The sequence below is a fragment of the Miscanthus floridulus genome, chromosome 1, assembly GCF_019320115.1.
Source record: "Miscanthus floridulus cultivar M001 chromosome 1, ASM1932011v1, whole genome shotgun sequence".
Classification (NCBI taxonomy): Eukaryota; Viridiplantae; Streptophyta; class Magnoliopsida; order Poales; family Poaceae; genus Miscanthus; species Miscanthus floridulus.
In genome coordinates this window covers 53334320-53350530 of record NC_089580.1, presented here as the reverse complement: position 1 = coordinate 53350530, position 16211 = coordinate 53334320, and the positions used below count along the sequence as shown (strand labels likewise).

The 16211-nt window shown below is 41.9% G+C and overlaps 1 non-coding gene across 1 annotated transcript; it reads right to left on the bottom strand.

The window, feature by feature from the left end:
• Positions 1–3162: 3162 nt before the first annotated feature.
• Positions 3163–3269, bottom strand: LOC136511067 (small nucleolar RNA R71). The gene has a single exon (XR_010772640.1). It is a non-coding gene; the product is annotated as a small nucleolar RNA R71 (small nucleolar RNA).
• Between the last annotated feature and the right edge of the window lie 12942 nt (positions 3270–16211).

Sequence of the window (16211 nt, the reverse complement as noted above, 5' to 3'; positions counted from 1 at the left end):
GTTGGCTACCTCCACTAGTGTACTATTGGCATTTCTCAGCATCGTCACTAAGATTTGGTATATCCTAGCAACGCCGCCAAAAATGTCTTGATGATAGTTCTTAACTATTATAGAAATTATCCACAACCGGATCTATTGTTGTAGCAGTTCACCTAGAAGTATTCAGGGTATCGTTATTTATATTTTCCCAAAGGAAGGCATAGTGTAAAAGGTTCTAGCGGGGACATGGACAGGATAAAGTGACTGCATACTAGACCAATACTAAATACAGGGGGTAAGTCACGATAGTTTTAAGATAGTGTGACACACACTTGGGCCAACCTCAAGGATAAAAGAGAAAGAAAGAATAAAATAATGTTCCTAAATGGAGAAGGCTTATCCTTAATATAGTCATACAAAGAATAGTGAGTGGTCATACAAAATACATGGTTAGACCTAGACCTAAGTGTAAGATGGATGGGGAGATCTCCGAGCACTGGTCTGCCAGCAAGCTAGGGAGACTTTATGAACTCCTATACGAATACCCAAACATGGGGATTACAAGGGATGGATAGGGCTGTCACCACCTGCCGCCTACCCCTCAACCGTGGAGCACTGTCACATCCGAAGGTTCCTGTACACCTGAGCACCATGCCCGTGTATAAGGGAACTACCCATATCCCCCTAGGACTCCAACCCTACGGATTGACAAGCATAGGACATGGGCAAACCCGAAGGAACAAGAACTGCCACCTCAGCTTAGTTCTAATTCTAATCATATAGGTTGCATGAATGATTAAGCTTAACGTTCTACATGTTAAGTTCATAACATAAGAACTATATGCTAATTCATATGACATGATCATAACATAAGAACTATACTCTAGTTCATGAGTATGACTATATTGATAAGTAGAGAACAAGAACATATTGGAACTATTTGTATTTCAAATACCAAGTGTTGCCAAGATGTCCAAGTCTCTTACAAGCTCCAAATGCTTCTAAGAAAATGTAAAAGTACAAAGGCGGGGTGAGGTGTTTGGCTCCAAGAGTTGTGTGTGTTGAGAGGGGTCTCTCCCCCTCCATTTATACTAGCCTAAGGACGGTTTGGGGGGAATTACGGGGAATCTACCCAAAACCGCCTTGACGGTAGTTAACATCCATCATAAACCATCAACATAACTCGAAATAATGCATGAAAGTGATCACCAACATAGACTTAGGGGTTTAAACTGACAATTTTCACAAGTTTTGGTGAATCTATGTTTTCGGCAGGGTTTATCCAGAAAACCATCAAGGTGGATCAAATCGTCAAATTAAATCACAATTATCCATGACGAAAATAGCACCAGAAGGTTCCAGAGGTCACCTAAAGCCATCCCCCGAAGCAGACCTCAGGAGGATGACAGGTGGGGCTGGTCGGCCCCACTTGCAGGCCAACTAGCCCCTTGGTCCCACATGTTGGTCTCCCCTTCTATGTCAGTTCCTCCACCACCTCAAGGATTGCATCTATGCCATTCTTTCAAGTCAGTTTGATCCGAGGGATGTATCCCCATATATATACCAGCCCCTACCCCCCTCCCTGAGGCATCAATAACCTTGATCATAAGTCAAGGTCAGATCAGAAATTAGAGTTTTCAGAGAGAAGAGAATAGAGCTCCAATTCTTCAAGTTCTAGTATAGGCTAGATAGCAAGATTCAAGTAGAGTTGGGCTTTTGCTCAGGATTCTGGATTCGCTGTCTGGAGGCTGGCAAAGCCATTGTATCCCTCTATATTTTCTGACTCTATGCTACTTCAATACTATGTTTCTATTTATTATGTTCCTAGTTTGCTTTCGTATTATGCTTGATATAGTCATGATTGATAATGAATTTATGCATATGTTCGCAAAGAGCTTAGCTAAGTACTCGAGTGAGTTAAGTGGTCGACATTATGTAAGCGTGGTGCTTAAATATTGTTTACCTGCGGATGCACTCTACACTCCAAGCCATGTGGTAGATCACGAGTGTGACACTCTCGTTGAGTCCTTTGTAGTCCACTCCCCGTTTGTAGAACAAGTAGAACCCGGTTACGAAGGAAATCAAGCTCTGTTCTTAATTTTCCTTAGTAATGTTCCTTATGCATAGATGAAGAGTTAATTATGCTATAGATGAAAGTGTATATACTAGAGTGTACAAAAGACTTAGAAAATAAGAAATGGCTTAGGAATCTTTGCTCTTAACTAATCTCCTGCCTGGCCATACTACATTTATGAGTATCTATTTCTATCTCTGGATTACTATCAGTGTCTTACACTTATCATTTGGCTTACCCTTGTTAAAGCATGAGAGCTAATGATCTTGTCATAAGTATACATATTTGTCAATATCTCTAGCTACCCCATCACTCCTCCCTATGGAAAATATAAATAACAATACCTAGTATACTCCCAGGTGAATTGCTATAATGGTATATTATCTATGCGCTTGTGGATACTTAATATATATATATATTTATAAGTGTTCTCAATAATTACCGACAATGCACTTCTGGCATCATTGCTAGGGATGACAACTTAGTAAAGAGTGATGCTAAGAAATACCAACAAGTATTTTTGGCGCCGTTGCCGGGGAGGGGCACAAGGCTAAGAGAATTGATCAAATACATACTTATTGATGAAATCATAACTAAGCATCTCTACTTTTGTAGGCTTACCATTGTTTGTCTTTGTTCATATTTTATACACGGTATTACAGGATTGGTTGTGATTTACCAACAAATTCCATCAATCACAATCAAATCAATCAAGAGGAAGCTCAACACCAGTTTCTGAAGCAATGGTTGACAAGACACTGCGAGAATTCTCTACTCCAAGCACTGAGAACATTCACACTGGACCAACACTCAAACCCAACAACCTTGAGTTTGAGCTCAAGCCAAGCCTCATCAACATGGTGCAAGCTACCCCATTTAGCAGGAAGGCACATGAAGATGCTAGTGCTCATCTTCAGAATTTCCTAGAGATTAGTAGCACGATCACCATCAAGGACATCGCTCAAGATATCATACTACTCCACCTATTTCCACTCTCGCTAGTGGGAAGGGCCAAGTAGTGGTTCTACACCAACAAAGATGACATCAACACATGGGCAAAGTGTTCGAAGGCCTTCCTAGCAAAGTTTTTCCCTATAGGCAAAACCAATGCCTTGAGAGGAAAAATTTCCAACTTCCAACAGCAAAAAGGCGAAACCATTCCAGAGGCATGGGAACATTTTCAAGAATACATTTTAGATTGTCCTCATCACGAGATGGAAGATTGGTTGCTCATGCAATGTTTCTACCATGGATGAACTTAGAAAACTCATGAACATCTAGATGCTACTGCTAAAGGAGCATTTATGTCACTCACCCTTGGAAAAGCTGAAGCTCTCATGGAGAAGATAGCCTCTAATCAAGGTTGGTCTCAATGCAATATTCAAGCATGCAATAAGAGCGAAGAAGTAATAGAAGAGGTGTGTGCACTTTCAACCAAGATGGACGTCAAGCCAATTATAAGAAAGATCATCAAGCCATTCAAGATGCTTATAATGCCCAAAACATATATGGAGAATATTTAGGGATTGATTTCTTCGAGTATCAAGAGGATGTAAACATTATCGTCAATAATTCTGGTCCACAACAACAAAGACAAGGATGGGGGCAACAACAACGGTCAAATTACCAAGGTAAGTACCTAGGTAATTACTATAATTCTTCTAATCCTAAACAACCATCCTTGAGAGATCTAATCTTAGAACAAGCTAAGATTAATGAGAATATTTCTAAAAAGCTTCTTTTAATGACAAGGTACTAGAAAACATAAATACTAAAATGGATAGTTTTTCTTCTACCATCAAAGACCAACTTAGCTATAAAAAAGATAGAATCACAAATAGCTCAGCTGACAGCTGATCTACCTTTTGCCACTAACCTTTAGAAGGTCAATGCCATAACCACAAGAGGTGGCAAGTCTACTCGTGATCCTCCATATCCAATGAGGACATATAAGACACCAGAAGCAATATGAGAGGAATAAAAAGAAGAAGCCAAAGAATCTGAACCACAAGCATAGGAGATGATGCAAGATTATCACCACCACCCTCCTACCATTTCCACATAGAAATTGAAATGCTAAAATGGATGAGCAGTTTGGTAAGTTTGTAGAGGTAATTCAAAAGTTATATATCAATATCCCTCTTCTAGATGCCATACAGGTACCTACATATGCGAAGTATCTCAGAGACATTCTGAACAATAAGCGACCACTGCCTACCACTAAAGTAATCAAGTTAATGGAGGAGTGTAGTGCGGCCAACCTCAATACATCACCTATAAAGAAGAAGGATCTAGGATGTCCCACTATTGATTGTTCGATCGGAAACCAAAATTTTGAGAATGCACTATGCGATCTTGGAGCAAGTGTTAGTGTCATGCCCAAGAAGGTTTTGGATAAGCTTAACTATTCAACACTCATGCCAACATCAATGTGCCTACAACTAGCCGACCAATCAGTTCGCTATCCAGTATGAATCATCGAAAATATTCTAGTAAAAATAATAAACTTCTTTGTTCCAGTAGATTTTATAGTGCTTGACATGCAGGAAGACTTGAAGACACCCCTCATTCTTGGGAGACCCTTCTTGAGCACTACAAATGCACACATTGATGTTAGAGCTGGAGAAATCAAATTCTATATTAATGGAAAGGAAGAGCAATTCACCTTCAAGCCAAGACCAGAGCAATGCTCAAAATTGGAGTGGCGAGAGAAGCTAGTGCAGCCATCAAGGTCTCCATCTTCGGGACCAATTAATGCAACCGAAGAATAAATAAAACTAGAGAAGTTCGGTTCGGCGGATTCAAAATTCTGAACACTCGCCGGGAGGTAAAATAAGTAGTTATCCATATTTACTTTTTACTTTTACCTTAGCATATTTATTTTTCTGCATTTGCATTGCAATAATCTTTACATAGTGTAAAAACCCAAAAGGATATTTACCGTGGAGGCGTAAAAAATTAAAAATACTATCCATTCATCTTCTTATATTTCATAGTATCATAAAATATTTTTGCATATATATACATGTGTATACGGTAGAAATACAGGCAACCAGGACCCACAGGAGACACTTGGGACCCACTCAACCACCATCCATCACCATCTCCACAGCCCATTTCTGAGTGCATCTCCACCGAAAGAGCAGATATTTTACCTAAGCACGAAGCTAGGCACCATCTAGTGGAGAGCCAACCCAAGTGGGCCCAAGGGGGCTGGCCGGCCCCACCACTTGGCCGACCGGCCTGCTGTCACGTCGCCTATAAATGGCACTCCTTCTTGGTTGCCCTCGGCCTCAAACACATTGTCACACCCAATTTTAAGGATAGAATTGAATGCATAAAGCTCATGTGTGCCCAGGGATTAGTCACACACACAAGTTGACAAATCATAAAAAGTATCGTCACAGTGTATCTTACATCACGATTAATAACAACACATAGTCTTACACAGCACAATGGAAAATAAAAGATAACTCTCTCTCGTGGAACACCATCACAGGGAAGGTCAACTGGTTGACCACAAGCCTAATAATCCTCAGGAAACGCCTCATACCCGTTGTCATCTGTTACCCATCCAGGATTTTTATCCAAATATAGAAAGTAAACAAGCGTAAGTTCTTCCCGTACTTAACAAGATAACATGGGGTTATGAAGCTCAAAAAGGATGACACAGGTTTACTGCAGTTAGCATTTTTAGTAAGTCAAGATTTTATTATCAAGTTTAATCAAGTTATGCTTAAGCTCCCATTTATACCCACATAATCAGATGTTAGAATCATTTGCATCATATTATCATCGTATACCAAAAATAAATGAACCACAATGAGTAACCAATTATTCTATGAGTTTTCCGGGCTATTCGTGACCGTGAGCATGGCTGTTATAACAGTTTGTAACCCTCTACAGAGGTGGTGCACATTCACCGCGAGTCATGATTCCCATATGCCCGGTTTAATTACTCCCATGTCACTGCCAAGGTGAGCGGGTAGGGTACACTATGAAGCCATTTCATAGGTTTCTCTAACAAGTTAGGGCCGCTAGGTTTCCTCGGTAGGCAGATGTAGGAACCCCCCTTTCCTATGGCACATATCCATCACGGCTATACACATAGGAACAGAGGCAGCCCTATACCCAACGTGGCAAGCCCCTCTTGTGCCATAAAGGTAACCTCTAACAAGCTAGAAAAGGTCCTGTTACTGAGCTAAAGTCAGAGCCATATGACTCTCACGGTTGCACTATCAGTCCTATCTTTTGCCGATAGATAAGTCCTTATGGAGGGCCGGGAGCAACATGATCAAAAGTCATTTGCACCTTCACCCTATGGATCAGTTTTTATAAATCATGTTATATTTTTAGTTCCATAGAACCATTAACCATTGTATAGATCATGTTTAGTTAGAGCACTAGCAATCTACCCATATGCAATTAACCCATAGGAGTCAAGGGAACATGTCATCAAATAACTAGGATGTCCTTATGGTTATCAAATTTAGACACATGCACATGAGTGAATGATTAAAGTGAATAGGACATCAAGGTAGGCCCATGCTATACTTGCCTTGGTTCACAAACTCCTGCTGATCCTGCTGGTCGTCGAAGAACTCTTGATCTCCAACGTTCTCCTCACCGTCTGAACACGACCAACACGGCAACACACAACATTCCAGGAACATTCATGCAAAGCAAATAATCCTACACTTATAACAGTACACCAATAGTATAGAAAACAAGATGAAATGTTTATGAAAAGAATTTACGTCTCGCTACGATGACATCAACGCGAAGTTCACGAAAATCGGAGCTAAAATGCGAAAGTTATGAATTAAATGGGTTTTCCTATAGCACTTTATTTAATTAAACCTAACCATGAAATTTAAAAGTTGCAAACTTGATTAACAGTGCTACTAACACGTAGATTATGAAATTATGAAGCTAACACAATTTGAATGGGTCAATTCGGAGCTAAAACGAAGTTTTTATGAGCAAAACAAATCTAGTGGCATTTCTGTAAATACTGAAAACGTATTTTGGACTAAAACATTGTACTTTACGTTTTAAAAATGAGAAAGCGTACTCGAGAAAAATGCTATGGACTGCAGGTTCAAATAGTTGAAACCAGGAGGGCTCTTTAGCAAATCTACCCGTGAAGGGGTATCAGCCTCTATGAGCCGTTGATCAAATGATGGAGGGCTCGGATTAGAGAGGAGAAGAGAGAGAAAGGGAGGCCGGTGGGGAACAGTGCCTACGGACCACGGTTCAAAGAACCAAGGACACCGGGAGACGGAGGGGAAACAGGGGACCTCGGCCTGGCCGAGAATGGGGCCGGAGGACACGGCTGAGGCGATGGTCGCCATGGCCGGCGGCCGAAAGCTCGCGGGCGCACACAAAACGGCCACTAGAAGCCATGAAACGAGAAATAAACAGCACGGGGAGAGAGAAGGGAGTACGACGAAGCTCACAGTGGGGAAAATCAACGTCGACGGTGGCTCAGGGACGGCGACCACGCGGAGGCGGACGGCAGATCTTGGCGCGGCAGTTGTTGCGACTTCCTCGGCTCGAGCAAATACGAAAAGGGAGCGGGGATAGGCAGCAGGGGTGCGCGCGGGGGTCATGGCACCCTTTTGTAGAGGCCGGGCATGGGGCGATGCGCCCACGACGCGAGGAGCGGGTGCGGGGTGGTTGCGGCATGGACTCGCGAGGCGGTTGCGGGAGGTGGGAGACGGCGCCGACAGGTGGGGCCGGGTTGGCAGCGGCAGAGAGCGGGGCGGAGGCGCGCGGCAATGGCTACCTGGCCGAGCTGGGCCGGACCAGGAAGGGAAGAGGGGAGGGCGAGCGGGCCACGGGAAAAGAGAAAGGCCAACTGGGTCAAAAGTGAGGAAGGGATGGAGAGAAAAGAAGAAATTCTTTTTCTTTTTATTTTTAGAGTTTTTCAAAAGTATTTTTCAAAAGCATTTGAATTCTTGTTTTCAAATTTGGTCAAACCAATCATCCCAAGAATGAATTTGCAGCAACATGTATACATAAAGAAGTTACTAACCTTATAATTGATTTTAATTCCATAAAACTATTATTTCCCTAGGTTCAATGCTTACAAAAATTGCTTAAATAAATCAATTTGGCTATTTTAGAAAATGAAAATTTTCAGGGTGTGACAATTCTACCCCCTTAAGATAAATCTCGTCCACGAGATTCAGATGATTGCTTACTCAAACAGTTGGGGATAAGACTTTCTCAGATCCTCTTCTCTTTCCCAAGTAGCCTCATCCTCTGTATACCGATTCCACTGCACCTTGCACATCTTTATAGTTCGGCTTCTTGTAACTCTTTCTGCAGTTTCCAAGATCTTTATTGGATACTCTTCATATGTAAGATCTTCCTTAATAGCAAGCTCTTCCAAAGGAATCTGCTCTTCTGGTACCCTCAAACACTTTTTCAATTGAGAAACATGGAACACATCATGCACACCTGACAAACTTTTGGGCAGTTCCAATTGATAGGCTAATTCTCCACGTCTCTCTAGGATCTTAAAAGGTCATATATACCTTGGTGTCAACTTTCCCTTCATATTGAATCTTTTCACACTTCTCATTGGTGACACCTTCAAGTACACATAATCTCCAACTTCAAAAGTCAGTTCTCTTCTGCAAGTATCAGCGTAACTCTTCTATCGGGACTGAGCCACTCTCAAATTGTCTCTAATCATTCTCACTTGTTCTTCTGTATCTCTAAGGATATTAGGTCCAAACACTTGAGTTTCACCAGTCTGATTCCAGAACAAAGGCGTTCTACATTTACGTCGATATAGCTCCTCAAAAGGTGCCATCTTGAGACTCTTCTGGTAACTGTTGTTGTACGAGAACTCTACGTATGGCAGACTTTTATCCCAACTATTACCATACTGTAGTGCACAAGCTCTCAACATATCTTCCAAAATTTGGTTGATCCTTTCATTCTGTCCATCAGTTTGTGGGTGGTAAGCAGAACTGAAATTCAACTTTGTCCCCAAAGATCTATGTACTTTATGCCAAAATTGCGATGTAAACTGAGTGCCTCTATCCGACACAATTTTCTTGGGAACACCATATAAGCACACTATTCTTTCCATGTACAACTCTGCTAACCTTGCACCTATATAGGTAGTCTTGACTGGTAAAAAATGAGCAACCATGGTGAGTCGATCCACTATTACCCATATTGAATCATAACCTCTTTGAGTGCGGGGCAAACCTATGATAAAATCCATACCAACTTCTTCCCATTTCCATTCAGGAATCTTCATTGGTTGTAACAACCCTGCAGGTCTTTGATGCTCAGCTTTCACCCTTTGACAAGTGTCACACAAAGCCACATACTCTGCCACATCTCGCTTCAAACCATACCACCAATACTTCCCTTTGAGATCCAAATACATCTTGGTACTTCCGGGATGTATGGAATAGGCAGACTCATGTGCCTCTTGCAGAATTACATCACGGATAGCCTTCACTTCAGGTACACATATCCTTTTTCCAAACCAAAGAGTACCATTCTCATCCATCCTGAATCCTGGTGCCTTTCCAAGCACTACATTCTCCGCTATCTCTTTTAGTTTTTCATCCTCCAATTGACCCTTGTGTATCTCTTGCTCCAATGTAGGCTCTATCACCAACTCCATTGTATTAGTGACAAAACTCAAGTTGAGATGCTCCATTTCAGCACACAACTCTGCTGACATAAATGTCATCCCAAGTTCATTAGCATAACTCTTCCTGCTAAGTGTGTCAACTACGACATTTGCTTTTCCCGGGTGATAATGCAGTCTTTGATCAATTCTAACCAACGACGTTGTCTCATATTCAGATCTGATTGGGTAAAGATATACTTCAAACTCTTGTGATCTGTATAGATATCACTCTTATGCCCAATTAGATAATGTCTCTAGATTTTCAAAGCATGTACCACAGCTGCCAATTCCAAGTCATGAGTAGGGTAATTCAACTCATGCTTCCTCAATTGTCTAGATGCATATGCCACCACTCTTCCTTCTTGCATAAGCACACATCCAAGGCCCGAACGGGATGCATCACAATATATAGAGAAGTTCTTGCTTAAGTCGGGCAAAATCAATACTGGAGCTGTAGTCAATCTCTTCTTTAGCTCATCAAAGTTTTCCTGACATTTATCCGACCATATATATTTAGCATTCTTTTCCAACAGAGCTATCATAGGCTTAGCAAGCTTGGAAAAACCTTCAATGAACCTCCTGTAATATCCAGCCAATCCCAAAAAGCTACGAATCTCACTTACATTGGTTGGTGGTTTCCAATTCAACACATCTTGCACTTTGCCTGGATCCACTGCTATTCCACCATTGGAGACAACATGACCCAGAAAAGAGACCTCCTTCAACCAAAACTCACACTTGCTCCGCTTAACGTACAACTTATGTTCTCTAAGCTTTTGCAAGACCAATCTTATATGTTCAGCATGTTCTTCTTCAGTCTTGGAGAATATCAGTATGTCATCTTTGAATACCACCACAAATTTATCCAGAAACTCCATTAACACCTTATTCATCAGATACATAAAGTATGCAGGTGCATTGGTCAATCTAAAAGACATAACGATATACTCATACAAGCCATACCGTGTAGTGAATGATGTCTTGCGTATGTCCGAGTTTCGAATCTTAAGCTAATGGTATCCTGAGCGGAGATCAATCTTGGAGAACACATAGGCTCCTCTTAACTGATCAAACAAATCATCAATCCTAGGTAAAGGGTATTTATTCTTGATTGTAACCTCATTAAGTGAACGGTAATCCACACACATTCATTGACTACCATCCTTCTTATCCACAAAGATCACAGGTGCCCCCCATGGGGAAGAACTGGGGCGTATGAAACCTTTTTCTTGCAACTCTCTTAGTTGTTTCTTAAACTCTTCTAATTCATTAACCCCCTATCTATATGGGCGTTTAGCTATTGGTGCAGTTCTAGGTAATAATTCAATAATGAATTCAATGTCACGATCAGGTGGCATACCTGGCAAGTCATTGGGGAAGACATCCGGGAATTCCTCCACAACACGATCTTGGTCATTAGCATCACCATCCAACTGATTCACTATGGCTGTAGACGGAGCTTGCACTACCACTTCTACACAGATTCTATCTCCATTGAGTGATGTCACAACCACAGATTTCTCCTGACACTGAATCACTGCCTAGTGTTGTTTCATCCAATCCATTCCCAGAATAAGATCAATTCCTATTGTTCTCAACACAATTGGTTTCACTTTGAAGTCTACCCCCTTAAGGAAATGCTAGTCGAGGGACTCCAATAAGAAGTGGGCATACTACCTCCCGGTGAATTTACTAGTATGGGGTTTTTCATGGCACACAAAGGTATGCTATGCATTCTAACAAAAGCTTGGGAAATAAAAGAATGCGAAGCACCGGAATAAAAAAGTATTGTAGCAGAGATAGAGTTGACGCTGAATGTACCCAACATGACCTTGGGTGTCTCCTGAGCTGCATCAGATGACACATAGTTCACCTTCGCAGTGTGAAGTGGTCGGGCATTGAACTTTTGATTGCCAGTCTGGTTCTGAGGAGCCTGCTGGTTCTGCTTCTTTAGACACTAATGAGCATAGTGACCTACTTCTCCACAGCGGTAGCATGCATTGGGGTTATTGGGTGCACCACTCTTCACTAGAGCATTGTTGGTCATTCCCTGGCGTGTTGCCGGATTGCCAGTCTGTTGCGCGGAACGCTGGTTACCATACTGTTGCTGGTACTGAGGGTGTTGTTGGAACTGGTTACACTGAGGATACTAACCACTTTTTCCCTAGTTAGATGGTCCATGACTCCTCTGCTGAAAACCCTACTGGGGATAGGCACGCGGGCGTGTGTTGCTTCCAGAAGCTTGCCCTTGAAGCCTCCTCTTCTTGGCTTCCATCTCTTTGCGCTTATCGTCGATCATAATAGCATGGTTCACCAAGGACTGAAAGTTAGGGTAGGTGTTGGACATCAGCTAGAGCTGTAGGCCATCATAAAGTCCCTTGAGGAAACGGCGTTGCTTCTCCCTATCATCAGCTACATCATTTGGAGCATAACGTGATAGTTGAGCAAACTTATCACGATACTCTGCCACAGTCATGGATCCTTGCTAAAGGGATCTAAATTCCTCTTGCTTCAATTCCACCAGTCCATCGGGGATATGATAAGACTAGAAATTGTCCTTGAATTCCTATCAAGTGATAGCAGGAGCATTGTTGGGGCGTCCATACTAGAAAGAATCCCACCAATCCTGAGCCACTCCCTGGAGTTAACTAGAAGCATACAACACCTTCTCAAGATCATTGCATTGTGCTATGTTAAGTTGCTTCTCCACAGCACGCAACCAATCATCTACCTCCATAGGGTCTGAGGCATGGGTGAACACTGGTGGGCGACCCTTCATAAACTCTCCACGCTTATCTTTGACCTGAATAGGCGGTGATCCTCTTGCAGGTTCGTTATCCAAACGCTGCATCATAGCTTGCATCAATTGCGCTTGCATTCCCATCAATTGTTCCATAGTCACTGGTGGCTGTGGTGGTAGATTTATGAGAGCATCACGCCCACGACCGCGGCCTCTGCCTCTTCCTCCTCTTGCGGCCATCTGTTTTCCAACAAATGCACAAAATTTTAGAGATTTCTCATTTATACAGAGCTTATAAAGATAAGGAACAGTGCTGAAAATTTTTCTGGACAAGATTCAAATACAGCAGTTCAGTAAATCTGTTATAACTCGAGTTTCAGAGATCCAACAGAGGTGTACCAAGAACGGTTGGAAAGCTTAGGAGATCAGCTACAACTTTTATTTAGATCACTTTTACAGATTCTGACATACACATGGTCATAAATAGGGCTAAACCGAATCTGTTCTGGGTTCCAGTCTGTGCAGGAACATCAACTTGTGTCAGCTAGATCTCACAAACCTGAACATATTTTGATGTGATTCTAGAGACATTTGAAAGATACAGAAGTGTAGATATCTCCACAAAAATTTTAGAATTTTTGACAGCCCAGATTTTGAGATACAAAATAAAGATCACAGGCTGCTCCAGAAAACAGCACAACAGAGATAAGATAAAGCAAACCATCTGCATTAAGATTTCATCTAAACTTAAGGTTCCAATCTATGGAATTTATGGACATGCCCACAAACTTCCAGCAAACAACCAAACTCCAAATCAACCAAGTTCACAATTAAAAACATCTAATCATCAAAGTTCACAAAACCAACAAGTATAAACATGACTCATGAACTAACAACGTTGTAATCTTAAATAAGGCACCTAACACCTATGGGGCGGTGTCAATCATGGTGAACGACCGACGCTTCTTCTTGTAGATCAGTGTCTGTCCAAGTTGAGCACGTAGTTCATCAACTTGCTTCTGGAGGCGTCGCTCGGCCCTCTGTGATGCACGCAGCTCTCCCTTGACTTCTTCATCTATCCCCTGCATGGCATGGACATGTTGCACTATTGCTTCTAGAGTTGGGTCACTCTCTGGTGGTGCCAGGACCTGCCAAACACCCTCATGATCATTGCAAGGAAGGAACCTAAAATGATCCTCCCTCATGGCCTCAAAACGACGACCATGGTAGTAGATGTAGGCGTCCTGCGCTGCATCTTCCATGCCATCCAATGCATGGGCCCTTCTGGCAATGGCACGGTGGACAGTCTCCACCTCATGTCCATTCTTAATGTCATTCCAAGCAGTGACAACCAGCTCTACCTTCCAAAAGGTTGCCTCCAAAGGATGCTGGTACTCTGCACAATGATAGCTGATGGAGGCATGCAGATTGGGGTAGTAGTCATCCAGCACATGGGTGAGGAGGGTGTGGTAGTAGGGCGTCTCAGGGGCTAGCTTGAAGTAATACTTGCACTTCCAGCCTATCTCCTCATCCACCACAGGGACAACTAGGGATGGCACAAGTGTAGGTGAAGTAGCTGATGACTCCTCGGGTGTAGCTACAGCAGGATAGACCGGTGCAATAGCTAGAGTAAGAGCAGGTGCAGGTGTCGGGGTAGCCATCTCCTTATCATCGGAGATGATCACAATCTCATTTTCCGCCTGTGGAGCACGTGGGGTGAACAAGGCTTGGTAGCCAGCAGTGCTAAGGCGGGCGGTCTTTGGATTATGAGACATCTATAGATTTAAAGTGAGATAAAATTAGAATCAACAATTTTATATAATACATTAAGGTATGAAAAGCATAAATGTTTTAATAAAATAACAAGAATAAGACAGTAAGCATGAAACCAGAGGAGCAAAGACGCTAAAACGACCATTTCTAACTAGGCTTGTGTCCTACAGTCAACACGGCTCTGATACCAATTTGTCACACCCAATTTTAAGGATAAAATTGAATGCATAAAGCTCATGTGTGCCCAGGGATCAGTCACACACACAAGTTGACAAATCATAAAAAGTATCGTCACAATGTATATTACATCACGATTAATAACAACACATAGTCTTACACAACACAGCAGAAAATAAAAGATAACTCTCTCTCTCGTGGAACACCATCACAGGGAAGGTCAACTGGTTGACCACAAGCATAATAATCCTTAGGAAACTCCTCATACCCATTGTCATCTGTTACCCATCCAGGATTTTTATCCAAATATAGAAAGTAAACAAGCGTAAGTACTTCCCGTACTTAGCAAGATAACATGGGGTTATGAAGCTCAAAAAGGATGACACAGGTTTACTGCAGTTAGCATTTTTAGTAAGTCAAGATTTTATTATCAAGTTTAATCAAGTTATGCTTAAGCTCCCATTTATACCCACATAATCAGATGTCAGAATCATTTGCATCATATTATCATCGTATACCATCATAAATGAACCACAATGAGTAACCAATTATTCTGTGAGTTTTCCAGGCTGCTCGTGACCGTGAGCACGGCTGTTATAACAGTTTGTAACCCTCTGCAGAGGTGGTGCACATTCACCGCAAGTCGTGATTCCCATATGCCCGGGTTAATTATTCCCATGTCACTGCCATGGTGAGCGGGCAGGGTACACTATGAAACCATTTCATAGGTTTCTCTAAGAAGTTAGGGCCACTAGGTTTCCTCGGCAGGCAGATGTTGGAACCCCCCTTTCCTATGGCACATATCCATCATGGCTATACACATAGGAACCGAGGCAGCCCTATACCCAACGTGGCAAGCCCCTCTTGCGCCATAAAGGTAACCTCTAACAAGCTAGAAAATGTCCTATTACTGAGCTAAAGTCAGAGCCATATGACTCTCACGGTTGCACTATCAGTCCCAGCTTTTGCCGACAGATAAGTCCTTATTGAGGGCCGAGAGCAACATGATCAAAAGTCATTTGCACCTTCGCCCTATGGATCAGTTGTTATAAATCATGTTATACTTTTAGTTCCATAGAACCATTAACCATTGTATAGATCATGTTCAGTTAGAGCACTAGCAATCTACCCATATGCAATTAACCCATAGGACTCAAGGGAACATGTCATAAAATAACTAGGATGTCCTTATGGTTATCAAATTTAGACACATGCACATGAGTGAATGATTAAAGTGAATAGGACATCAAGGTAGGCCCATGCTATACTTGCCTTGGTTCACAAACTCCTACTGATCCTGCTGGTCGTCGAAGAACTCTTGATCTCCAACGTTCTCCTCACCGTCTGAACACGACCAACACAGTAACACACAACATTCCAGGAACATTCATGCAAAGCAAACAATCCCACAATTAGAACAATATACCAACAGTATAGAAAACAAGATAAAATGTTTATGAAAAGAATTTACGTCTTGCTACGATCACGTCAACGCGAAGTTCACAAAAATCAGAGCTAAAATGCGAAAGTTATGAATTAAACGGGTTTTCCTATGGCACTTTATTTAATTAAACCTAACCATGAAATTTAAAAGTTGCAAACTTGATTAACAGTGGTACTAACAGGTAGATTATGAAATTATGAAGCCAACGCAATTTGAACGGGTCAATTCGGAGCTAAAACGAAGTTTTTATGAGCAAAACAAATCTAGTGGTATTTCTGTAAATACTGAAAACGTATTTTGGACTAAAACAGTGTACTTTACGTTTTCAAAATGAGAAAGCGTACTCGGGAAAAATGCTATG